Source organism: Anabrus simplex, chromosome 10 (genome assembly GCF_040414725.1).
Source record: "Anabrus simplex isolate iqAnaSimp1 chromosome 10, ASM4041472v1, whole genome shotgun sequence".
Taxonomy (NCBI): domain Eukaryota; kingdom Metazoa; phylum Arthropoda; class Insecta; order Orthoptera; family Tettigoniidae; genus Anabrus; species Anabrus simplex.
This window is the reverse complement of record NC_090274.1, coordinates 123,878,241-123,904,629: the sequence shown is the minus strand read 5'-3', so window position 1 is coordinate 123,904,629 and position 26,389 is coordinate 123,878,241.

The following is a 26,389-nucleotide window of genomic DNA, read 5'->3' as shown; positions in this document are numbered from 1 at the left end:
AAGACTTTTATACCTCGATAACATGTCAAATCTTTTTCATCTTTTATTCTTAAACGCTATGTATTTATTTATGTATAATAACGTCAATTTTAATTATCATGTCCTTTCTCAATTGTGTGATTAAAATATTTATGGCTGATGATGACATTTAAATATTGAAACCGGCACCTTTATTCAATAAATCTCAGTGATATGCACATACCAACCTTACGTGTTCGCTCTGTATAGGAAAGGAGTGTTCTCAGCTTTGACTGACGGTGTAACCGCAAGGTAAACCCAGCCAGTGCCTGCGCCCCATATTCCCTCAGTCGTGTTTGCCGTGTTATAGTGTGTGAAGTGTAGCCTCATGGTGATCGTGACAACACAAAGGCACAACGACGCCATTTGGACCCCGTCTTGCAGGGTAGAATACTCGGCCGCCTGGAAGCAGGCCAGACACGGACCGAAGTCGCCGTATCCTTGATTGTGCCATAAAGTTTCATTTCCAGGTTTTGGGGACGGTTTCAAGACACAGGAAATGTTAGTCATAGGCCCGGTACCTGGTCTATCAAGGGTAACCACCCCACAGCAAGACCGATATCTGGCCTTAACCACCTTATTTAATGTAAAAAATTTCATTTTTGGTCCATATAGAATCAAGATTTTCATTAGGAAATATGGGTAAGTTGTTCCACCTATACAATACTACAAAGTTGTGAAGTTACTAATACGTCAGATATTTATTTATTTTATTTTATTTTATTTTATTTTATAGTTGCCATCATCAGCCTAAGAAAATTGTTACAAGGCATTCTGAAAACTACACTAATATAATTTTAAAATTTATGTATGTACAACTTGTTCTTCAGGTAAGTTTTTGCATTGGGTGTATACCACAAAACTTGTATATTTAAAATACAAAGACTGGAATAATTCTTATGAGATACAATACAATCTTTTGAATATAAAAATATAAATGACGTTGTCAAATTGCTTGTGGATGTTATAAAGATTGAATACAGCATTGAGTTTTTGTAAATATTCTTCATAAAATATATCTTAATTGCACATTAAAGGCATTCAATTGGCCTTATCAGATTATTAACGTTCTTAATTTTATTTAACACAGTAAAATTGGCTGATAAAATATTAAAAGGCATTATACGTGAGGGAAAATCAGATTACAGCACCAAGTTTTTGATTAAACAGCTCCTCGCAGTATATATGTAACAAAGGCTTTTCAGTCTGTCAAAAACACGGCAAATACAATGTAAATTATAACACTATAAACATACCTGTGAAATACCTATATGTATGTTTCGTCAAACAAAACGTAATTTCCATACAACATACGAAGAACACAAAAACGTGATCAGATATAATCGGCATTCAGCTTTCGGGGAGCACATATACGACTGTTCACACCATTTCACAAACATTATTACTGATCTAAAAATTTACACTTCGAAAATAAAAGTAAATCTTTGAATATAAAAGAAGCAATAGAAATTTACGTCGCAAAAATGCTAATACAAATAATCTGAATGAGCATACACATTTAAATAATTCCCCCTATTCGCTCTACTCACATAATATCTGACAAAACCTACTCATTAAATTGCTTTTATCATAATAATAATAATAATAATAATAGTAATAATAATAATAATACCGTTCCTTACTTTAAAAAATAATTATTAAATTGCATTCATCATATTACATAAAGGTACATTTAAAATGAAATAGGTCAATAACATCTCTCCCCTCTTCAGTGATGATGGAAGTTTCCACAGCGCTCCAGCCGCTCCGCTCTACTTCTCCCTCCCCTCTCTACTGTATAGTGTACTCGATTTAATCATCCAATAGGAGAGATCCATATCGCTCTACAAGGCCCCTCCCTTTCTTGCCCTCCCCTCTCCACGCGCAGCGTGCCCCACCAAAAACTTTCTACGACCACAGTCCTGAGATAGTATTTGGTGACAACGGACTTAACATCGGCAGTCTAGATAATTACGTAAGTTTTAATTATATTAATAATTGTACATATTTTATTTTTGTCATTACTGTTTCATGTTATCACTAAACTCTCTATCATTGACAAGTTTACGCTATGTAAACAATACTGTACATATATAAGCTTGTTTTTAAGTGATTTGATAGAATCCGATGATGTTCTTGTAGAACGAAACATGTCATTCTTTGTATGTTAGTGTGTATTTTACAGGTATGTTTATAGTGTTATAATTTACATTGTATTTGCTGTGTGTTTGACGGACTGAAAAGCCTTTGTTACATTAAACTAAGTCAACACTGGAAAACATGGCTTCATTCTTAACAAAAAAAATCATAGTATATATGTTAATGACCTGTGTAGAATGTTCGAGTTTGTCTTGATAGTATCTAGAGTATAGAGACTAATATCTTGTGTGAATACTGTAAATTAAATTACATTAGACCGAGCTCGATAGCTGCAGTCGCTTAAGTGCGGCCAGTATCCAGTAATCGGGAGATATTGGGTTCGAGCCCCACTGTCGTCAGCCCTGACGATGGTTTTCCGTGGTTTCCCATTTTCACACCAGGCAAATTCCGGGGCTGTACCTTAATGAAGGCCGCGGCCGCTTCCTTGAAATTCCTAGGCCTTTCCTATCCCATCGTCGCCATAAGACCTATCCGTGTCGGTGCGACATAAAACAAATAGCAAAAAAAATACATTAGTATATTTTTCACGTAATATTGATCTTATATTTTGAAACCCGTAGCCATAAATATGCATAAATTTGAGTATTGTAGATTGATGGCTGAGATTTCTTGAAAACACAATATGTTCAGAAGGATTTTTGGAGGGTCTAGAAAGATTTCGAACCAAGGCGGACCTAAAGGAAGGAAATAAATTGCATATTAGCTTGACGGAAGCGGAGACAACGAGGAATTCCTTTTGTAAATAGAAACTCACCCGAAGCACCAAGTTGACCCGGTGTCTTGGGCCAGCTCACATGCTATATGACATCGAGCAGTGTCCATTAACACGGCAAGAACATGCACTTCCCCTTCACTGACATTAGGATAACCTGGCTGACACACGTCTCTCACTTATTGGCGTCCCTCGTTAAAGGCTTTTACACCGGGCGAGTTGGCCGTGCGCGTAGAGGCGCGCGGCTGTGAGCTTGCATCCTGGAGATACTAGGTTCGAATCCCAATATCGGCAGCCCTGAAGATGGTTTTCCGTGGTTTCCCATTTTCACACCAGGCAAATGTTGGTGCTGTACCTTAATTAAGGCCACGGCCGCTTCCTTCCAACTCCTAGGCCTTTCCTGTCCCATCGTCGCCATAAAACCTCTGTGTCGGTGCAACGTAAAGCCGCTAGCAAAAAAAAAGGCTTTTACCCAACGTGCCACTGTCCTGTAAGGCTATGCAGCTTCGCTGCAAGCTTCTTGAAGACCTTGAGGACACGCTCGTGCTGTACGATTCCAAAACATCGTGACAACACTGACCTAAATTTGCGCGCTTGTGATGTGAGAAGGTATGCTCTAAGGTAAGGTAGGTATAAAACTAACGTGTGCTGTCAGTGACATTATTAGATTCCATTGCATAGCGTCTCATCAGCAGTATTGTCCCTCTTAAAGTTCGAACCATCTTTTCTCCAGTACGTCAGTTTGCCTTCATTTACTAGAGCTAATTAAACATCGTTTCTGTTTTCATCCACCTGTGGCCTACTTAATCTTCATGTGACCAGTCCGTTGAAAATATTTTATGGATATATCTGGAGAATCGCCTGTTTCAAGCATGTTTCTTCTCATGAAGTTAATATAGATTGTTGTTTAAAGCTTTGTTGTTGTGAACAAACGGGTTTGCCTTTCCGATATAAAATTTTACATTAAAGTCAATATAATTCTACATACATGTGCTTCGTGGCATATCCGTAGATGCAGCCGATCCTGAAGAGACTCATCTGAGATGAATTGAGCCTTGTGATTTTACAGGGAAGTATTATCCTGTGCTTTGGATCTTTGACTTTTTTGCAGCATTTGCTACACAGGACAATGGGAGTTTCTTCTGTTTTGCTGGTTGTTAGTTTCAAAATATACGACATTAGTTATGATCCTTCAACTGTCATTAGTTAGGTTGAGATTGATGAATTCATTTAAATATTGTTCTATTGATGAAATAATCAATGACATTTAAGTAAATTGAATCTTTTCACCTTTGTTAGAACACTTGCGAGGAAGCAAAACCCGAGAGATAACATTAATCTAACATTCCATACAAAGTCAAGTGTAGGCTACTTCACTTGATTGATAATTTTTTTTTTAAATGTTAGGCATTTCGGGTCATGTCTAGAAAACATACTAGGTAGTTTTAAACTTCTTGAACAGAATCCTTTTAAGACCAAACCAAAACCTGTGGCACTACAGCTCTGATGGACATTACCCTGTCAAGCGACCCCTGCTCAGCCTGATGGCCTGCAGTTTACAAGTCGGTGTTTGGTGAGCATGACAAATTTTCTTGGCCATTATTCTTGGCTTTTTAGACTATGGACTCTCTCTCTATCAAATAACAACTTCTTTGTTCTCATACAGCCTGACTGGACCAGCAACTAGCCGTCAGAGTGCGATAATAATCTCTGACTTGTCCGAGAATCAGTTCTGTGGCTTCCGGGAATGCGGTGTACTTGCTATCCGTAGAGAACACGGCCATCATTATCCTTTAAAATCTGAATGTAAATGTTGTAAGTCTGTATTAATAAAGCCTTCAGATTTTCTAGAGTCAGTGAAAAGTTCAACAACTAACTATTTGTTGTACGAAATTGAACATGGTAGGCAAGAGGTAGACCTTTCTTATATTAAGATCCAATATATGTCTTTCTGACAATCAGAGTCGTCTGCGGGAACGCAAGAAAGAAACAAGTGACCAGTCATTTAAGGACACATAATACGATGAACACGATGACAGGAAGTTGTAGGAAGAGAAGAAAAAATTGCAGAGATTATTGTTGTCCTTCCAGTTTTTCTTTTTCTTTTGCTCCCTCTTCCAGTGCTGTCTTCTTTATCTTTTATGAGTTCCTTTTCTTATTCTTGTTCTTCATATAATATTGACTTAACACTTGTTTGCTTGTTTCCTTTTTACATTGGGAGAATAAATTGATATTGTTATTGTGCAATTATGCAGTATATTTTGTCAGCTGTGTCATGTCTTTTTATAAACATTTACTCTAGTTATCTGTTTACTCTACATTTCTTACTTTGTTTTGTATATTTGTTCATTACAGCCTTCCAGCGATATTAAGAATGAAATAACTGTAGACGAACACACAGTAGGTCAGCTGGTCGCTTGTTTCAAAGAAGAAAAGTAAGTACTGTTGAGATTAATTAGATTTTACACCCATAATCCTCAACAATATGGAATTTGCTATTTATACACTGACTGACAGAGCAAAGGCAACACCAAGAATGAGTGGTCAGAACTTTATGCCAATTGCAGGGTAGACTGACGTCACTGAGGTATGCTCATGATGTGAAATGCGCCGCTGTGCTGCGCACGTAGCAAACGATAAATGGGACACGGCGTTGGCGAATGGCCCACTTCGTACCGTGATTTCTCAGCCGAAAGTCATTGTAGAACGTGTTGTCGTGTGCCACAGGACACGTGTATAGCTAAGAATGCCAGGCCGCCGTCAACGGAGGCATTTCCAGCAGACAGACGACTTTACGAGGGGTATGGTGTTTGGGCTGAGAAGGGCAGGTTGGTCGCTTCGTCAAATCGCAGCCGATTCCCATAGGGATGTGTCCATGGTGCAGCGCGTGTGGCGAAGATGGTTGGCGCAGGGACATGTGGCACGTGCGAGGGGTCCAGGCGCAGCCCAAGTGACGTCAGCACGCGAGGATCGGCGCATCCGCCGCCAAGCGGTGGCAGCCCCGCATGCCACGTCAACCGCCATTCTTCAGCATGTGCAAGACACCCTGGCTGTTCCAATATCGACCAGAACAATTTCCCGTCGATTGGTTGAAGGAGGCCTGCACTCCCGGCGTCCGCTCAGAAGACTACCATTGACTCCACAGCATAGACGTGCACGCCTGGCATGGTGCCGGGCTAGAGCGACTTGGATGAGGGAATGGCGGAACGTCGTGTTCTCCGATGAGTCACGCTTCTGTTCTGTCAGTGATAGTCACCGCAGACGAGTGTGGCGTCGGCGTGGAGAAAGGTCAAATCCGGCAGTAACTGTGGAGCGCCCTGCCGCTAGACAACGCGGCATCATGGTTTGGGGCGCTATTGCGTATGATTCCACGTCACCTCTAGTGCGTATTCAAGGCACGTTAAATGCCCACCGCTACGTGCAGCATGTGCTGCGGCCGGTGGCACTCCCGTACCTTCAGGGGCTGCCCAATGCTCTGTTTCAGCAGGATAATGCCCGCCCACACACTGCTCGCATCTCCCAACAGGCTCTACGAGGTGTACAGATGCTTCCGTGGCCAGCGTAGTCTCCGGATCTCTCACCAATCGAACACGTGTGGGATCTCATTGGACGCCGTTTGCAAACTCTGCCCCAGCCTCGTACGGACGACCAACTGAGGCAAATGGTTGACAGAGAATGGAGAACCATCCCTCAGGACACCATCCGCACTCTTATTGACTCTGTACCTCGACGTGTTTCAACGTGCAGCGCCGCTCGCGGTGGTCCTACATCCTACTGAGTCGATGCCGTGCGCATTGTGTAACCTGCATATCGGTTTCAAATAAACATCAATGATTTGTCCGTGCCGTCTCTGTTTTTTCCCCAACTTTCATCCCTTTCGAACCACTCTTTCTTGGTGTTGCATTTGTTCTGTCAGTCAGTGTATGTTGAGTAGCTCTCTCTGCAGACAAGACGTGGGGTGAAGTCCTCAATATCCCAATATCTTGGGTTCAAGGCAGCACAGGTCCATGCATATCGTTCTCGAATTCTGTTTCCTGTACTTCGCTCATGGTCTAAACTTGTTGGTTTGATCATGGCTTGTGAGAAAATTGCACGAAATTAAAGTAAGTCAGCCTGTGATCAGCAGGCCGCTTTGTTGGCACCAGTATAAAGGTCCCTATTTGGACATTATATATTTTCCAGCTAACTCATTCTTGGTTGCCTACGTTTCGCCATCGTGTGCTAAGTTGGGCTTATCAGTTGGTACTTAACACACCTACCAAGATGCAAGGCTTATGCATACCGTGGAGGCCACAACATAGGCTACTAGAAGCCTGAAGCAGTGCCAATGCACAATGAGACACTATGTCTCACTTCCAAAAATTGATGCCGGCCTGGCCATCAGATGATATAGATGTTGATTCCCATAGGGAACATGAATATTTGTCCTGAATGAGTAAATTTATAATACCTATATAATAGTCCGTTATTGGACATTATAAATTTTCGACCTAACTCATTCTTGGTTGCCTGCGTTTCGCTCTCGTGTGCTAAGTTGGGCACATCAGTTGGTACTTAACACACCTACCAAGATGCAAGGCTAGTGCATACCGTGGAGGCCACTGCATAGGCAATGTGCAGAAGCATTAGCTCCCTTGGAGCGGACCTTGGAACAAAATTTCGGCTACACATTGTACTAATGAGACCAGGCACATGGTGTAAGGCTTAATACATATGCTTTACTTATAGAGGGGAAAGATTGGAGGGTGATCTTCGAGACTTGGTGCTGGACTTCGAACAAGATAGTGGCTACACATTTGCTAATGGGAATACAGAGATGGTGTAACTTTTATACTCATAGGGACATAACGGAAGGCAACCTGAGGGAATTAGAGTTGAACTTGTAGTTCTGTACATGATAGTGTGTATACATTGTTTATTTGGGACTAGGGATATGGGTAAGGCATAACATATTTGGATTGCTTATATGGACGTAATGGACGTCAATTTCAGAACTGAGTGACCACGGATTCACTCACTTGTTGATTTAAAACTTTTGAGCTCATAGATTTGAAATTTAGAGACTTCTAATTGCATACCATAATGTTTACATCACCTAGAGATTAAAGTTTTGGCTTCAGAATTTAAATATATGTTGAAAGATACCTATCAAGTCTGTGTAGACTAACTTTGGAAGTTAGCGCTCCACTGTCATCAGAATAAAGGGCTGATCTGTGGATCACTGGACAGAGGTGATGTTGTAACATTGCAGCCTTTCATGTCTGTGTAGGCTAAAATAGGAGGTGAGCGCTCTACTGCCATCAGCGTAAAAGGCTGATCTAAGAATGATAGTCAGAAGTAAACTTTAAAAGTAGCATTGTATTTATTTATTAAATGTGCCACCAACAGAGACACACTCCAATTATAGGTAGCTTTTACCAATTATTTGACACAAATCACACAGAAATACCAAAAAGAAGAAAATATGAAAATGCTATGTAAATGAGATGATGAAATGGATGAAACAGCTTCACATAAATTATACAGAAGTCTGTTACTACATTTAAAAAATAAACTATAACCAAATAATTTAAATATTATACATATTAACAAATCACTTTGATGAGTACAATTCTTTATATATATTTACATATGTGTCACATTCATACACAAAGTCAAGATCTATATGATATGTATTAATTATGTTATTGTGTTTCACACATATTGATAAATGGAGAGTTCGTAGAAAATACAGTTTCAGAGATTGTACTTATGAACAATTGCCAAAATCTTAAAGGATTTTTTCTAACTTTAAAGCATAACTCGTGAAGCAAACTGTTGTCGTCAATTAATGCATTAACATTCTTATAGAGAGAAATTTGATGAGCTGTTACACACCCACTGGCTAGCGATACGTATTTAAATTCATTCAACAAAAATTATTTTGAAACATAATTTCTAAAAGGGAAATTCTAATATTTTTAGAATAAAGATATCTTTAAAAGCGTTTCTGCACTCTTTCAACTTGATTTTGATAATATTTATATCATGGAGACCAAATTATACATGAATACTCAAGTTTTGATCGGACAATACTGTTGAACAAGAAGTTAGTGATGTCTCTTGAATTTCTAATTAATAAACCATGGAGGATATTTTATCTTTGTGTGAAAATTCTTCATTGGTACCATTTCACAAAATACAGAGTGTACCTGAGCAAAAAAGCACTCAACAGCCTGGTCAGCATTTGCAAATTCTACAATCTTAGACCAATCCATTTTCTCAAGCATTTTATACATATGAAAGAAATTAACCCCTCTAACGTCAAATAACCACTTAGATTGTTTAGGTTGTTGTGAAATGTGGTTACGCTCTCTGTTTAATATTAGTGTGACTACAATTACAGGATGATAACTATCCTTCTTAATGAAGGGGCACTCATCTTTGTGTACTGTTAATGTGACCGGGCGAGTTGGCTGTGCGTGTAGAGGTGCGCGGCTGTGAGCTTGCATCCGGGAGATAGTAGGTTCGAATCCCACTATCGGCAGCCCTGAAAATGGTTTTCTGTGGTTTCCCATTTTCACACCAGGCAAATGCTCGGGCTGTACCTTAATTAAGGCCACGGCCGCTTCCTTCCAACTCCTAGGCCTTTCCTATCCCATCGTCGCCATAAGACCTATCTGTGTCGGTGCGACGTAAAGCCCCTAGCAAAAAAACACAAAAAACTGTTAATGTGTTAATATTCGTAATTATAAGATCAAGTGTATTTCCATTTGCATTAAGAATATTATTATTTACAGTGTTTGCAGCAAAAAATTGCATTACATGACATCTTATGGAAGTCTTGCTGTACCCCCAGAGGAAGGTTATTCCTCAATCCTTGCAAATATAACCCCAGGTGGCTTGTTTCATGGTAGATATTTTCCTAAAGGCAGAGAGAGGCAAAGAGAGATGAACCAATCTTCTTAGTTTAATAGTTATTTCCTCCTCCCCACTACAGGAGTGAGCCATCATTCTAACAAATGGACTCTTTGGCCAATTACATTTACAGATATTTGATTCAGTTATGGTTGTGTGCTAATTTCACATGTTTTATGGAATTAAATTAAAAACTTTTCTTCTGCTTTTGTAAAACACGTTGTAGGAAATAAAAATAATTTTCTTGTCAAAGTATTGAATCACTACAAATATAATAACAGAAAAGAAAACATTGTTTTTCTCGAAGTGAAACAATGTTAAATATATTTTATATCTTTACTTAGATACATTTATGTATATTTCAAGTTTCAGTATACAATTGATGACATAAAATTATTAATGAATTCTTCTTCATGTGACTAAGCCAAGTTGACATAATTTCTGAGGAAAAAAATAACAATGAGAACCTCCCCCAGAGGTGAGCGATCTGTATATGTCCATAATTCCTTTTTGAGTTTAAATGTATCTATGGTCTGACTCGGAAGTGGGAAGTGGTGCTTGGTAGGAGGTGTGATTTGTACGCCTTTTAATCCTCAGGTTTGACCTGACAGCCAGGGGAGGATCTGTATCTTGTGGGATGCCTCTTTATAAATTTGGTCCACATGTACATCCCATTGAAAATTATTTTGAAACATTATACCTCGGTAGGTTAGTGAGGTCGTTACAGCAAGGGGTTGATTATATGAGGTTAGAAAGGGTGTTAGTGGGACGGCATCTACATTTATTATTAGGAAAAAGAAGTACTTTTTTTGCTGACATTAATCTTGATTTGTCAGAGATTGAGTCATTGTTCGAGTTCATTTAAATTGGTTTGAAGACGGGATTGCAAGGATCAGTTATTGGATTCCACAGCCAGTAGTGCTGTGTGTTCAGCAAACTGACACAATGAAAGTGGGGATATCGGTTGGGTAATATTGTTACAAAACAGGACACACAAATGTGGTGACAGTGGGAACCTTGTGGTACTCATGCCTTAATTGGAGAGTTGTAGATAAATTTGTATTGGACATTGATTTTCGCTAGGAAATTGGTGATTGTCTTTGGAACTCGAAGATGATGGAATTTATATATCATTCCCTTCAAAGGCATTCTCAACATCAAGACAGGTAAGGGCTGTGCATATTTCGTTAGGTAAATATTTTATAATGGATACAGAGATGTGAAAGACATGGTCATATATGGAGTGCTGAGGACAGAAACTTGCGTGTTACTGAGGTATGAGATGGAGGGAGTCGAGATTTTGTGTCCACCCTTTTCAATACTAATTCATTGATGTGAATTATACCGCATGTGGTTCATAAAAGAGTGGTACTAGTTTCGACACTGATTACCTGTCATCATCAGCCAGTGATACACTTGAACAAAATACAAACATTCAAAAAGCAGTATCAATCACATGGCACACATGCAATAGTGATTAAAAACAAGTAAAAATTATGGTACAAAATTATGGAATGGGATTATGGTGCATCAGACCTTGAAGTAAATTTCTTTAATATCTAAGGTGAGAAACTCAGTTGTTAAGTCCGTACACACTTGAGAGATGATCGAGCTTGAAGCATATAAGTCACAAAATGTTTATAATTTTGTCTTGTTAAAATAAAATTGCAAAATATATGTCCTTCATGTGAAGAATAACTTGTTCATATAAGTGTAACATTCGACGGTCTTAACTCAGATGGTTCCAGAGAAAATACTGTAGTCATATGAAGGTCTTTGAAACCATGCTTGATTCCGCTGCCTCCCTAAGCACTCCAAATATTAAAATATTCCCATGAACATTACAAGGCACACCTTCGAACCTGTGACCCATATATTCAGGAAGGGAAGAGTTCGAACCTTATTCTACTCTTCCTTGCGCGTTTGTAATTCTAACATGAAAAAATTGGCATTCATCATTTTTTAATTTTTTCATCAGGTTTCAGGGAGAGTAGAATAAGGTTCGAACTCTTCTCTTCCTGAATATTTGGGTCACAGTTCCGAAGGTGTGCCTTGTAATGTTCATGGGAATATTTTAATATTTGGAGTGCTTAGGGAGGCAGGGGAAGTTTGTGTAGACGGGAGGTGTGGTGAGGAATGTGGAGTCGGTTGCCAATAGTTAGCGGGGATTCTAATTCCTTAACTTTATCATGTAATTAATGTTGTGAAGTAGGTAGTTCAATATTTCATATTATGTCTGATATTGTTTGTATGCTACCCAATAGGTATGACTGAGGATGTTGGTTATGTTGCTATGGGTTTGTTAGTACATTTTTATGGTTTATAAGGCAGGGACATCGTCACTTCCCATTGAATGTAGTATGGTGATGTCACGGTTCATTGCTAGGTTAAGACAGAGGATCAGAAATACAGGGCTCGTATCTGATTAAGAGTGGGTTGGGGGAAGAGAAATGTAAGTATATTATGTAACAGTTGATCGTAAATAGCTTCTAGTTTTTGTGTATATGAAGTAATTTTAAAATCTGTGATCGTGATGTAAGTACTGTATTTAGATCAGTATTTTGTACAATTTTCTGTGGTGGGTATATAAATATTATTTCTAAAGCTATTATTTGAGTTCCAACAGTGATTTCTATCTCTAAGTTTTCAGATAGATATTCGTTTAAGGAATGATCATGTTGTTCTTTAGGGATGGATTTGTGAATACTAATTGCTACCCCTCCGTGACATCTATTGGGGCAGCAGTCACTTGACCCTTAAAGAACACACATTAGTGTAATAAACATTCATTTACTAGAACAGTGGACTAGGATCAGGTAGAAATAATGCACAGTGCATTCATGTCGCCGAGAAAGTTCCGCCAAGGTGAGTCTGGAAGATCAATCGCACCGCTAGCTGGATCTGATACAGAACATCAGGACATTGGAATGGGACAATATTTTGGAGCTCCATAGTGATGGTTTTCAGAATGGTCTCAGTGGAAGTAGGGGAAGAGTGGAAGGGAAGGGAGGGGCAGGGATGTCAATTGGTGTTATAGGTAACACTTTTTCCGGCTGAGTGGGAGAAGGTTAAGGTTTACCCTTACATTTAACCGAGAAAGGTGGATGATCTTCACTGCAAGTGATCCCCTACTCGTGCAAGCACTGGAGGTGTGTTGTCCACTACAAATCGCACATTTGAAGTGAGCAATAGTAGGATGATCAAAGAATTCGCAGCGATCGCAGTGTCGGCACTGTGGTCAAGGTGACCAAGAGGCCTCCACATGATGTCGCTTCACGTAGATCAGCAAACCATCCCTCAGAAACTGGTTCATGGTTGCCATAATCCGGGACAGGATACACATCAGTGAGGTGTGTCCGTTTAGAATTCCGGATCCGAATGGCCCGGAATGTTTGATGTCCCTGTTTCTGAACGTGATAACGTCCTCCGTGTAGCTGCTATGAACCCCATGTACCACCACTGACCAGGTGAAGGCTGGACGCAAAGGCGGTTAGTTGTGCAGCATTGTTGAGCCTGGTTCTGTTCTGTAGCTTGTGTCCAAAATGTGCCAGTCCTATTTTGTTGACTTGCACTCTATAAATATTTTTAGAAATTTTGATGGGGTACCCATCTTTGCTGTGCTGAATTTCTAGGAGATAATCTCGTATGGCATTGGGCAGAAGCTTGGTGATTATATTGTAGATTTGGAGCAAGTGGTTGATATCCTAGTTCAGATTTCTCATCTTCACTGTGTAGATTGGGACAGGCAGACCAGTGTTTGTTGTTGTGCCACTGCGTTGTACCTTGTATGAGCAGTGCAGGTTTTTTGCTTCCTCTGCTTAGCTCCTGATATTTACTGGCGGTAACATTGTCGATCGGTCCGCAGCTGGTAAATGGATCGGCGCTAGAATATCACTCTCCCACCGAGCTCGATAGCTGCAGTCATTTAAGTGCGGCCAGTATCCAGTATTCGGGAGATAGTATGTTCGAACCCCACTGTTGGCAGCCCTGAAAATTGTTTTCCATGGTTTCCCATTTTCACACCAGGCAAATGCTGGGGCTGTACCTTAATTAAGGCCACGGCTGCTTCCTTCCCACTCCTAGCCCTTTCCTGTCTCATCGTCGCCATAAGACCTATCTGTGTCCGTGCAACGTAAAGCAACTGGCAAAAAGAATATCATTCTGATGTTGAGATGTGATGTGCCTCCTCATTGAGAGTGGAGTGTGTGTTCTGCCCATCAATACAAACGGGATTTATTCCTCTGGAGCAATAGCAAGCTACATGCAATTATTTGGGATTGGAGAATCGTTGTCTTCCAGGCTCCTAGCCTTCTTCGCTGCATTCTTCTCCAACACAATTTGTTGTCCTCATGGTGGTGGTTATGGTGTAGTATTTGCGGACATCATGGAAGAAGCTTTTCCCGCAGGTGGTATATTTCTAACTGATGGTGCTCTCTGTTGGTTTCTGTTGAAGTTGTTATGTCGCAGCTCATAGTTGCTTTGCCATACTACTCAATATCATAGGATATAAATTGGTTGTTTTTGATCCGTATTGAATTGTTATAACAGTAATAATTAAACTTATGTTTTACCGGGCGAGTTGGCCGTGCGCGTAGAGGCGCGCGGCTGTGAGCTTGCATCCGGGAGATAGTAGGTTCGAATCCCACTATCGGCAGCCCTGAAGATGGTTTTCCGTGGTTTCCCTTTTTCACACCAGGCAAATGCTGGGGCTGTACCTTAATTAAGGCCACGGCCGCTTCCTTCCAACTCCTAGGCCTTTCCTATCCCATCGTCGCCATAAGACCTATCTGTGTCGGTGCGACGTAAAGCCCCAAGCAAAAAAAAAATAAACTTATGTTTTAGTGGTCCACCTTTCCAATACTATATAGTCGATACACATTGCATAATATAGGATTGAAAATGTGGACCATTAAAACATAAGTCTAATTATAATAGTGACACTAATCAATAGTCGAATCTCATGATGAACCGATTCTATGTAAAACGATTATATCAATACCCGTTTTCAAGTGAATATGAGTGGAGTTTTTGTTGTAGTTTTTGGGGTTCAAATCTCTATCTCAGAACACGCAGATTCAGCATTTGTTCCTGAATGGTGGTGGTGAGGAAGGCATTTATTTGAATGTGAATTGATGAAGTATATATTTTAACAGCAATTCATTTAGGTCTATTCAATAAAGGTGTATGTTTGGTTGTCTGTTAAGAGGTCCGAGAGATAAATCTGAGGTTTTCTCAATTTTGTGACTGTAATGACTACTAGGTAGGAAGAGGTCATACAGTACTCTGTCAATAAGGAAGAGGTTAAGCGCTACTATGTCTTTGAGGAGAAGGAGTTTCACAGTACAGTTATATGTTAACCAGCTTGGTATGAAAATGTGAAACCACTTTAAAACTATCTTCTTAAGTGCGGATTCGAACTTATCATCCGTCGGGTGGATGTTCTTGGCTATAGGACCTAAAAACATGTAGCAAACTCGCTCTTTGGAGGAGGAAAGCACGCTGACTCCGGGATGCAAACAGGCTGATGCAGCATTGAGCATTGGGACTCCAAGCTAAGTTGCATGTTTTATCCTAAAGTTCTTTTTAATCCTACCCTGCATAGTGAAGTCATTAAAGCATTGTCATTTGGATCCACTGATTGTTTTGAATTCATGCTAATTCTTCACCATCATTTACTTTAGAATCTTGTCGATGAATACATGTCGATGTTTGAATTATTGTTTCATTTTGTTGCACCTCAAACCAATAGGGTCTGGTTACCTAGCGGGTAGGCCCCTTTGAACAAGAATTATGATCATCATCATCATCATTGATCTAGTCGGTGACCGCGTTTAGTCCCACTGTGTGAGGAACACCATCGGTCTGTGTTACATTTGAGGGGTGCCATTATGTATGGCATGCCCTGTGTCTATATTACCTGTGATTAGTACCACCATGAGAGGAACACCACGAGTACGACATGTGTGATTTGTACCACTATAGGAGGAAGGCCATGGTTCTACATTACCAGTAATTAATAGTATTGCAAGGATCAGTGCATGGATTTTGGACCCTTGTGGACAACAAGCATTATCTCCGAAAATAAGGCATTGTAAATTGGCTCCACTAATTTTCTTTAATTCATGGCCCTTTTGTCATTGTCATTTGTTTTAGATTTTATTACACAATACCAACAAGAGTATTTCCTTTAACAGTGAGTGTTGAAAACTTGATAATCATAGCAATTCTGATTGTAGAAATTTCAAACAAACATTAATTATCACTGCAAGTTTGTGAGGGAAAGTAACCTTTGGTATCTATATTTTTTGCTTCTCATTTATTTAAACAGTGTAAGTGACACAAGTGTCCCCGGTACAATGGACCCCACACCTTATTGGTTTGTAAAGAACAAACAATTCCCAATAATGATATACCTGTTAGAAGTTCTGCAATTGTGCCAGCCCCCAAATATTTAGTTAACCAAAACGTGTATAGCAGTGAAGAACTGTTCAGGAGAGATTGTACTAGTTGAAGATTTTATTGGACTGGGGGAGTCATTTATTCTTAGTATCTTGTAGACTTGTCACGAAAGGAGAGATTGTACTAGTTGAAGATTTTATTGGACTGGGGGAGTCATTTATTCTTAGTGTCTTGTAGACTTGTCACGAAGGGAGAGATTGTACTAGTTGAAGATTTTATTGGACTGGGGGAGTCATTTATTCTTAGTGTCTTGTATACTTGTCATTTGTACTAAGGTTTGTTGACTACCTGTGTTTGGTATAGGCAATACTGATGTATCGCCTGGATGATCCATATGCAACCTTGTTTCTTTCTCTAATGTGTCAGATTATACATTGAAGTTGAACTGTGCAGTTGTGAATAATCCACAAGCCAACTTCCTGTACAACAAATTGATTGTTCCAGTTCGTATATTGCTCGTGATGTCGTTTTAAGTGTTACAACATTTAAGCAGCGTTCTTCCTCTTATATCTTGCGAAGAGTTGAAGTCTGTTATGATATTTTGTCTTCTAATACCTTGCATAAGGAAGGTTATCGCACTTTGTTAGATGACCAAATTTGGTTGGGGATTGTCAGGCACCATCCCTGATTTTTATGTTAGAAATAACGCCAAAGTTCGGTGTGCCAGGCTGATAAATCTCGATTGTCTTTACACAAAATAGCAGAGGTTTTGGAAGCTTGAAGAACGCTATAAACCATTCCTTACTCTTGAAGAAAGGGCATGAGAAGAACATTTTTTGAACAATGATGAAATGGATGATTCTGGCAGGTTTAATGGCAAATTTCCTATTCGTTCTGAAGTGTCACCTCTACCTCAGTTTAAGCATAATGCTGTTAAAATGCTCGAATACACTGAAAATAAGTTTGCTAGGTAATGCCAGGTAATGTAATGTAATTTTCATGCGTGAATACAGTGAAACGGGACACATAGAAAATATAAACCTTATGACTTCTAACTCATCAAGCATACATATGCCCCATCATTGTGTACTCAAAGATTCTAGCGTGAAAACCAACCAAACTGTTGAGTTTGACAGAAGTTGTGAATCTTGAAATGGGATAGTTTTGAACCCTTCGTAAACGGCTGACCCTGAAGTTTAGCCTGACTTCCTGTCTATTTTTTATGATTAATAACCCATCTTGAAACTCATTCAACTGATGTTCCTAAGATATACAAATTTGTGTTAATACAACCCGACCACAGGAGTCTTCGGAATATTGTGTGCTGTGAATCCTAGTGTGATGAAGAGAACTACCACCGTACTACTGTTATAAGTTCTGCCCGATTTCTTGCTCCGAAATTTCTAGTTCAGCTTGCTGACGAACACAAAGAATCTCACTCTACTGCATATTCTTATTTGTACCTTGATAAGTTGACAGGTATTAGCTCAGATGAAGTAGCTGAGGGGCTTCAGTCAGAAAGATGATTATCTCAGAAATTGGACATCAAGTTGGCCAGAAGCCCTTGCCAATGTCCAGTAGATGATAGAGAAATCCTGACAACATATAATCTCCCTAAGGATGAAGCCATTAAATTATTAGTTATTATTTGACATCTTAAATGTGATGAGTCTCAATTAAAATGAAGTTGCGAATGCAGGTAAGAGGAGCATTTACCACAATAATTGCTTCCATATAGGACCCTCTTGATTAGTTTGTCTGTGCTGTGGTTAAATGCAAACTTATCATGTATTCTATTAGGCAAATGGAAATTATATGGGCTTGTGTATTTGAGACTTTATCTAAAATTATTGAGGTTTGGTCTGCTATGTTATGTGATAAGAAGCAATCTTGGTACATATATTGCGTTTGCTTCTGATTATTGTATTTGATTTAGTCATCTTAATAGTAAAGTTTAATAACTTATTTTTTCGTTTTCTAGATTTGGGAATGTTCCATTAATTACCGGAGGTCCGGTGGGTACGTGTAACAGTAGGTGCAAGATAATGAAGGAAGGAAGTAAGGTAATGTGCACGTTGCCCACTCGTACTGAATGCAACGTACACATGTTCTGTGACTCTGAGAAAAGTCCAATTCAACGTAATAGCGAATGGGAACTATGTTGTAATGAATGTGGTTCTAAGTTTACTCGGAAATGGCACTTTCGGCGTCACATTGCTACACATACTAGTGTGCGTCCAAATTCTTGTAAACAATCTGGCCTGAAGTTTTCTCACAAATCGCATTTTAATAGGCACCTTATTACACATACTGGTGAGCGTCCATTTTCTTGTGATAAATGTGGTTCTAATTTTACTGATAAGTCAAATCTTCGAAGACACCAGTTGACACATACTGGTGAGCGTCCGTTTTGCTGTGAACAATGTGGTAGGAGGTTTTCCCTGAAGTCGAATCTTATGCTTCACCTTCGTACACATAGTGGAGAGCATCCTCATGACTGTACGCAATGTGGTAAGACGTTCTCTCACGAGAAGAGTCTTCAGCGTCACCTTCGCATACATACTGGTGAGCGTCCATATACCTGTAATCAATGTGGTGAGAGGTTTTCTGAGAGGTATAATCTTCGGCGACACCTTCTTAAACATACTGCTGAGCGTCCATATTCTTGTGATAAATGTGGTTCTAATTTTACTGAAAAGTCAAATCTTCGAAGACACCAGTTGACACATACTGGTGAGCGTCCACTTTGCTGTGAACAATGTGGTAGGAGGTTTTCCCTGAAGTCGAATCTTATACGTCACCTTCGTACACATGCTGGGGAGCGTCGTTAAACCTTGTAAACAATGTGGTAAGAGGTTTTCTGAGAGGTCTAATCTTCGGCGCCACCTTCTTACACATACTGACTAGCGTCCTTATTTCTGTAGACAATGTGTTAAGACATTTTCTGAGAAGACGAGTTTTCAGCGTCGTCTCCTTATACATATTGGTGAGCGTCCATATTTCTGTGATCAATGTCCTATGTTTACCGTAAAATCAAGTCTTATTAGGCACGTAGTTGCACATTCTCGTGAGCGTGCACATTTTTGTAAATAATGTGGTAATAAGTTTTCTAATAATTTTCATCGTGAGCGTCCTGACAAGGCGACTAGCAACACCTGCTTATCCATACTAAAGAGAGTCCCCGTTCTGGTAATGACTCTGCGAAGAAGTTTTCTAAAAGGCAGTTCTTCGACAACATACGCTGACGGATACTGGGGTGCGTCTACATACCTTTGATCAGTGCGATAATTAGTTTTATTACGTATTGCATTCTTCGAAAACAAGAAACATTGCATCTCTCCCACTTGGTTGAAATTGTGGTGTGTATACGCTTTGGCCAGAAGTCTGAGTTGAATATGCACTTAGTTATAGAAATCTTAGTTGCGTGTTCAAAGACAGCGGTTTTTAGACACGTCCACAACATTTTATTCAATGTGGTAATATTTCAACCTAATCTGATATTCGACGACACATGTTTGGGATTTTTGGATAGCGCCCACATTGTCGTAATGGATATGGTAGGAAGTATATTGAAGAGTGCTTATTGGGTATACTATAATATACGTTAGTAACAAAATCATTAATAAACATCGTCATATGATTAAAATCATCAAATCAAATATTTAAACACCTCATGCTGGGTGCCATTTTTAATGTTGTTGTTTTTTGGGTCATCAGTCAGACTGGTTAAAGGAAGTTCTACATGCCACCCTCTCTTTTGCTAACCTTTTCATTTCTACATAACTATTGTATCCAACATCTGCACTTATCTGCTTGTCATATTCTTACTTTCGACTACCCCTAACGTTCTTACCGCCTAAACTTCCTTCAACAACCAACTGAATAAGTCCTCGTTGTCTTGATCTCTAACCAATCCGATTCAATATCTCTTTATTTGTGATACGATCCATCCATCTCTCAGCATTCTTCTGTAACACCCCATTTAAAAAAGCTACTATTCTCTTTCTTTCTGAGCTAGTTGTCAATTTTTCACTTCCATGCAATGCCACGCTCAAGATGAAGGTCTTCAGAAACATTTTTCTAATTCCTATCAATGTTTGAAGTGAGCAAATGTCCTTTCTTAAGAAAGCTCTGCCTTCCTTGTTGTAGTCTGCATTTTATGTCCTCTTTCTGCCATTGTTAGTTATTTTACTACCCAAGTAACAATATTCATCTACTTCCTTTAAGACAATATTTCCTGCATCACCTGCCTTTGTTGGACTGCATTCCATTACTTTTGTTCATCTTGTACTACTTACCCAAGACTTCGTCCACAACAATCAGCAGCTTCTCGAGATCTTGTGCAGTCTGAGATAGAATAACAATATCATCGGCAAATCTCAAGGTCTTGATTTCCACTCGTTGGATTGTGAATCCCTTTCCAAATTCCTCTTTGATATCTTATACTGTCTGTTCTATGTAAACATTGAAAAGGAGGGTGACAAACTGGAGCTTTCCCTCAATCCTTTCTGGATTGCTGCTTCTGTTCCAAAACCCTCTGCAACGCTCAAGCCTATACACAACAATGATCACATGAAATGACAAAATGAGCACAAGACGCAAAATACCTTTGGGGGCTGCAGCATTAAACGATCCGACTTTGAGGACCCAGAACCTAAAGGATAAGATGACAGGATCTTAGCTTACTACTTGAGGGGTGGCCATGTCAATATCGCTAACTACTAAATAAAAGCGAAATGAAAATTCAGAAAATAAAATTTTACTAAAAAATTAGGAAAAGAGAAATGATTGATACTTAAATAAGATTTAAAACTTTCTGCAATATATTGAAAAATAAACAAAATAAAGAGCAAATATTTTTTTTGCTAGGGGCTTTACGTCGCACCGACACAGATAGGTCTTATGGCGACGATGGGATAGGAAAGACCTAGGAGTTGGAAGGATGCGGCCGTGGCCTTAATTAAGGTACAACCCCAGCATTTGCCTGGTGTGAAAATGGGAAACCACGGAAAACCATCTTCAGGGCTGCCGATAGTGGGATTCGAACCTACTATCTCCCGGATGCAAGCTCACAGCCGCGAGCCTCTACGTTCACGGCCAACTCGCTCGGTAGCAAATAATTTAATGATAAAATCAAGCCTTTTAATTATGCATTAAATACTCAGTTTGTTTACATAAATAAAATTATGATTGCGCACTCAGATAACAATGTAAAGTAATCCTTACGATGTAATAAAATAAGCAATTTGGAGAACTTATACCCCCAAAAGCAAGTATTTCTTATTAAATTAATGAATTCAAATAAGAGACAAATTTCTTATTTAAAAAAATTAAAATTGTGAAAACCCACTCACATTACAAACTAAAAGTAACTCTTACAGTACAGAGAAATAAGTGTACTCTGAAGCTCGCTTCAGAATAAATAGGTGACAAATATTAAGACGGATCCGCACGTTAAGAATTAAATACACCATTGGCCAGTTTTTCATAAACATTTCAATCATCCCAGAAACACGGTAACACGCACAATTTTAAAACCAAAGGTCTCAAACCAAATTTTCCATACATAAATAATTAAATGAAGAGACAAGAAAATTGCAAAAATCCAAATAAAAATATTTCCCAAATTAGTTACAAATTACGAAGGGAAACGATATTAAAATCCCACAGTTAACTGAACAGCAGTACACACGATGAAGTCTACAGCTTCCCAAGCCGAGCTAACACAAAATCATCAAACAACAGGCAAGGCCCACACATTTGTAGCATAGAGGGAAATAAGATAAATGACACTTCATAATGGAAGGAAAAAGGAAAACACGGACATGAATAGTCTGGGGAGCGTAAACGTAAGTATCTTTAAGGAATAAGGGAAACAAATTTCAGTTCCCTACAACCACGATTTTGGAATAATAATGTATAGAATTTTAATTTTGTCATTGAGACATTATTAGGAACTTTAGTTCCTTTCGCAGGTAAATTGAGATTCATGTCAAATTATGAATAGAAACGAGTGTGCATCGCTGCGCAGCCTGTTGGCGTTCCTCGTTAATAACTCAGCCAGTTGGTGGCGCACCGCGCAGCTGCCAGTCGGAACTCCGACAATGAGACAAATAGTTGAACTGGACAAATGAATTATGACCTCTGTAGTCGAGCAAGATGGTTTCTGAATCGGAAGCAAATTGGGTTGTGTGACAGAAAAGAATGTGTGCAGGAAGGATTTTTGATCCTGGATAAAAACCCCTGTGGCTTTTCGTGTTTCCATGCTGTTTTCTTCAAGTCAGCACTAGCAGTTATTGTTTGATTTACCACGAATTTTACCTTTCTTTAGTTGCAAATCATTTTCATCCATTTCACGTGCCCATGTGGTAAACTATTTCATTCAATTTCCATTTTTAATCAGGTAGTGTTGTGGTCCGAACCTCAAGGTAAATATATAACCTTTTTGTATGCTGTGAGTTAAAATTTATGTGTGGAACTGATTCCAGTGGCCATGTGATCGGCAGATATGCCACATCTGTAATTCGCAATTATCCTGTTTAGAATTCATAAAATGTGCTAAAATGATAACCTTAGTTCAATAATCATCCCTTCTAGTAAGTTTTAAAAGCTGTATCATGGCTCTAACTCGAGGTTAAGATTATTAAAGGTGTTATGTGAGCATCGCATGATGAGTGTAGGCATAAAGTTCACAATTGCATTTCGTGGTATTCTTCCCTAATGTAAACGAAACCTCAAAATTATCAATGGCCGTAAGGCTAGATTTCTTTAAGCTTATTGCCTTGCCTATTATCATGGCCGGTTGCCCGGTTACGAGTTTGTTTGATGATGATTTTCTTTTTCTCTGCCCTATCTTGTTGAAAAATAGATGACCGTCTCCGAATATTACTCATAGACGGAATTGTGCTTAATGGCTGTCATTTATTCTGCTAGCTAGTCAGTTAAATGTGAAATCTATTTATTGAATTAATTGTGCTAGTCAGTTTTTTAATATTGCCAGTTGATTGTGTATGTCAAGTACCAAAATTCATTTTTATTTAACAATATTCCTTGCCTAGTAAGCCAAGGCCTGTTCTAATTCTGAGGTTCCGGACACTGTACACACTCCAATAATAATAGTGATAATAATAATATATTAGGGATATAGGTAAGGTTGTTTTGAGGTACCTCAGCCTTCAATTTTTATCTTGATCTAAGAAATATTTCAACTTCTGGTTTCAATTGATTCACAATATTAATTTTAATTGACAAGATATTTCTTTTCATTTACTTAGTAGAATTTCAATTGCATCTGTAGGTATGAATGTGTTGATTAATATCTTTTAACTTTAATGGTGTGGCTCATTACACATGACATGTCAAGGCAGGTTAAACCTTTAGGTGAGTACTTGTTCCCGGCCTTTTGATGAACCTACTCTTGGAGTGGGCTTCTCCCTTCCGCGTTAAATATCGTCATCGGTAAGTATTTTATGTGTGACAGTCATTTCCTCCAACAAACTATTAATAGTGGATTAAAATGCCGGGTACTGAATTTAATTTTCAGGAGGTCTTGGAATACGGTAATGTGCGAATAAGACAGGAAATAAACGATCCCAGTAAGGAGTTAAAGAATGATCCCATCACGAAAATTATACTAGCACATAGCATCACCCAATGCATTGTTAACAGTGCTATAGAGACCACAGCACTGAACCAGGAAATATAGAAAGAAATCCACCAACTAAATTAATAATAATAATAACAACCTCAATAACTTTAAGGAACAGGAAAGGTATCACAACCATATTCTCAATGAAATAAAATGAATGGAGAAATTTGCCTCCCATCCGCGCATATACCGAGTTCCAGAATTACCCCATTATCAATTACAATTGGAATATTGAATTTTACAAACATGTTACATTTTAAAATCTTGAGGATAGAAAAATCCCACGTTAATTTAAGGAATAAACCGTCGCCGACGGGTCTTTGAAAAAGTAGGCGTAATTTCAAATTACAGTTCGGGGTTTGCTTGATACAATTTATTCTGACAGCGTTGCCGAAATTTCCCACAGTATTACTGTCAATGATAGCGTGTTACTCAGACTCTTCTTCTCCAAATAACAAGAACAGTTTCGTAACAATTAAAAGGATACTTGTACTTAGATCCTTGGGTGTCCAATTTAATATAATCCGATAGCTTACGTTGTTAGGTCATTTTGCAATGAAGCACGCTCAGGCAGATATTCCAGTCACTTATATACTAAAGAACGGTAAATACAAAATATTAAAACACTAAATATACTGCAACTAAGGCAAATGCCTTGGTTTACATGGCTATCAGCCAGGGGTATCGCGCTCCATTCCACACTCTCAATCGCATCTTCCACAGAACACGGTTAGTAATAGCGTCCATGATGGCACTTGGCTACCAAGTGACTCGTTTACAGCGAGCAAGAAACACATCGCTCAGTTCAGGGGAATAGTGCGCCAGCGCACGCAAATCAACTAGCTTACTGAGCGAATGAGAAATATCGAAGCCACTGACGTATCAATAGCAGATTACACATTGAAATAGGCATAGTTCAGTCATAAATTAACTTCAATTCAAACAATGGGCGATAATGGTAGAGGAATTCCCCACACACAAATACCTATGTCAAATAAATGAGGTTAGCTTTAATTCATGTCACAGATTCTCCCCTCCGAAAGCCAAAACACGGGAAGGCGAAAAGTTGAGACGTTGGATACAATATTACATGGTACAGTTTCAATGTCCAAATCAAATCTTCACACGTTGATTACAGAAGATGACAGTCCAACATTTTAGGTACAGTAAACATGGAATGGTCTTACTTGGTTGAAGAATAGCAGATCTTCACCATATGCCAGTAGATAAACACGTTAAGTGATGCCACGTGGCCAGCGCTCCACCACACATCACACAAGTTGACAGCAACCTTATCATACCAGTACAAAGTGCAGTAAACAATTATAATTATCACACATATTCTTGCTCATCAGATATAGTTGCATGGATGGAAAATCGCGCAAAAATGTCTATAGCAGAAATATGTGGGAGCACAGAATATTGTTCTACAAGACCAAAAATAATTTTTCAGACCTAAACACACAAACACGCATTAATCCCGTAGGTGCAAGATGCATGGCGTCACTCGAACAGTCAAAACGAAACAGCACCGGAAAATGTTCCAAGAGGGATTCCGTGGATAATTTTGACGCACAAGTTTCAACGTGTCGTGATGTTTTCCGACACAATGATTTTTATGAGCCATCCACCAATAGTAATGAATTACAATACATCTTGTGGATGGGTAAGTTACCAAATTTAGAACAGAAGTAGTCAATGTAAATTTAGAAGTAAATACAATGTATGTATGCTCTGCACATGCTTTTGGCCCTTAACATTATTTTTGTAGGTCGTGTTCGTGCTCCTTTTAAATCTACTGTGAACGTTCTACGAATAGTTATTTCCATTAGTCAGCTCTTTGATGCGTAGGTGTATACATTTTTGGGGGCTGACGGATAGTTGTAAAAATAAGAGATATAAAAGAAGGGAGGTGTGATATACGGGAGTGGAGATAGGTTGAATTGATGAAATTAATAACTGTTGGAAAATTAGACCACCTTTTAATGAACTGTGTGTATTGCGTCGTGTTTATGTGGGGACAATCTGAATGCAATCGCACGCTTATAAGCGGTTCAACTGATTGTAATATAATTGGATTCTGGAATTCATATGCAGAAAAGCAACACAAATGCGACAGCAACATGAGATAAATGAGAAACAGAAATTATACACAAGGATTTTATTATTTACTTGCCACTAGTACACAATTCATGTATACTAAAAGTTACCATGACAGACCTTTTAAATGTAATTCCATGTCACATAAAGTTTGTACCATTGCGTCTGTAATTGATGCTAACTCAAAATATCAGCAGGTAAATTGTAATTCTCCTCAAGGATATCAAACTTATTTTCAAGTTTGTACTTGTTCATAAAGAAGTAAATCAGGACATGTGGTGCAATGCTGTTGATTCTTTTATTACCTCCTACGATTTTCATGATTTTATTTTTTCAGGGAACAGTGATACATTAATTTATAATCTTTAACCATTTTGTCGTTGACAATTATTTTTATATTTCCATTCCATATAACCTTTTGTTAGATTTCTACCGCCCTTTTTCTTCAGAAATAC